Below are 2432 nucleotides of genomic sequence, written 5' to 3'. Positions count from 1 at the left end.
AACATGTTGTGCATATAGCACTATCACCTCTAAGTTTGTATGAACCCCAAGTTCATAATTTAGGTTGATAAGCATTGGGAGTTGCAACATCCTTGGTGCAATACCATAGCTCATCATTTTTTGGCACTGTTGTCAGGGAGGTGTTCAAGTAGGTGTTGTTTCTACATAGGAGTTACTTGCTTTTTGCTTTGCATTAGTCTTATTGGTTTGAAAGCTTCACAAAAAAAAAAAAAAGGATAAAAAGAATTCAAAAAACATTGCTAGTTCTTTCATGCCTCGTAGGAGTAGGGAAAATAAGGGGAAATTCTTACCAAAAACCCCCACCCCTTCAAGCAGTCAACCTGTATTCTTCTTTGGTGATTGTGAACTTTCCTCTCTCACTATAGGGGAATTAGAAAAGCCTCTAGGTGAGAAACCTGGAATTTTTGAGGAACCCATAGGGGAAGGAAAACATATCTCACCTACACAAACCATGGCTAAGCCATGTTTCCCTTCCACATTTCCATGGCCTAAACTCTGGAGATCCTCTCACCTTCGTGTTTGAATTTTTTGTTTTTTGTAGGACCTATGACTATGCATTGGATGAACATAAGCTAAATTTATTTCCATCTACCCTCAAAGATGTACCCTTGCACTCATTCATGATTTACCTAAAGGCAACATCACTACCTAGGCCCAAATGAAACAAGCCTTCAATGACAAGTACACTGATTACTGCAGTTCCAAGGAAACAAAGGAGGAAATATTTAGGATGCCCTTAGGAAGAAATGAATCCTTAGAGGACTATGAGGAAAGATTCCCACTCAATTATAGGAGGGCTAATTGTACCCTTGATCTCGAATCACTCAAGCTAGTTCTTCTATGGGGGATCAGGGAGGATGTAATGGAAACCCTCAACATGTTGTCTCGAGTCCAGACATCTCTTAATTTCTTTATGATGTCATCAAAACAATATATACGAATCACTCTAGGGCTGCTAGAAAAAAGGGTGGGTCTAGCCAAGGCTTGGTTAGTTCATCTCCCTTTACATCAGCCCTCAAACATGGGATAGGAAGTATGTTGGAGGATTTTAAGAGTGGCATGTTGCATATGTTTCTGCTACAGATGGATACAACCCAAATTAAAAGGAACCAAGAGGAAGGAGAAAGGGCACTAGGTATCTTCTACCCTAGATGCACTGAGAGACACCGTAGGAATGAGTGCCCACTGAATGTCAATGAAGTCTACTTTGTTTGTAAAGAAAATCACGCAATAGAAGAACGTCTCTCTATGATAGGTCTGAGGGCTATATACCAAGGGGAGAAAGGTGGTATAGAGAAACTCTGCTTTATTAACCAGAGGAGGCCTTAAGGTCCTCCATCATATTAGCAGGGAATGCAAGGTGTGCACTATCCTCATTAAAATCCAAATAAGAATGCACCTTTCCAGCCTTGGTTGCCTTCCACTCATCCATCATGGCCCACACCTCCTCCTTGGCCTTATACTCCTCAACATCCTCCTTGTCGTATTAACCCTCCTTTCCAACCATATCCACCACAATATTCCCAATGGAGAAACCTCTCACCACGGTGGAGGCCTCAAACAACCCAAACTCCTACTCTACTACCTCCACCTCAACCTCAACCATAGCTCCCTCACCATACCCCACTTAAGAAACCTCAAATGCTTTCTCAACCCAATCTGAACCTGAACAATAAGTAGGAACAATAGGTTTATAGTGGGGAGACATCCTAGCATGCTTATGTTGTGGAAATCCAAGAGATCAACCTTCCTTCTTGGAAGCTGATCCTAGATAATCACCCACATTTTCCACATAGAGAGATTGAAGCAGCTTAACAACACGCCCTTGAAGAGGCTTAACTTCTGGGAGAATTGAAGAACTTGTGTGTAAAAATACCCCTTCTCCAAGCCATCAAAGATGCCCCCGTTTACAACAAGCTTATCAAGGAAGAGTGTTTCAAAATACCTGGGAGAAGAAAAATAGATACCCCACTATCCATTTTGTTGGACAATTTTTTGACCTAATGCTTGGGAGGGTAATCTCCCCAAAGTACTTGGATAATGGTAGCCCAGTATTGCTTGTGCACATTGATGGAATTATGGTCCCTAATACCTGGATTGACCTTGGGGCTACAATCAATGTGATGACTAGGGAAACCATTCTCGAGCTCAACCTCCAAGGGGGCTTGAGGAAGACTACTATGATATTGTGTAACAACCCTCATGAAAATTCCATGTAATAAGGTATATAAAGGAAAGAATAAGACCATGGGCAAGGGACACTTATTCCAAGATTAATGTTAGGTAGGACATGTTCTTGGTGTGGGTGTTCAGTCAGTTTACTATGGGAAAGGAGATTGCATTTTATTATGGCAAAGGAGATTGGAAAAGGCAAAGGAAAAGGCATTAAAAGGAAAAAAGGAATTTTGGCA

This window comes from Pinus tabuliformis, chromosome Q (assembly GCF_031772625.1).
Source record: "Pinus tabuliformis cultivar Carrire ecotype Pingquan chromosome Q, CPIR1, whole genome shotgun sequence".
In the NCBI taxonomy this organism is placed as follows: Eukaryota; Viridiplantae; Streptophyta; class Pinopsida; order Pinales; family Pinaceae; genus Pinus; species Pinus tabuliformis.
This window is presented reverse-complemented; position numbering follows the sequence as displayed.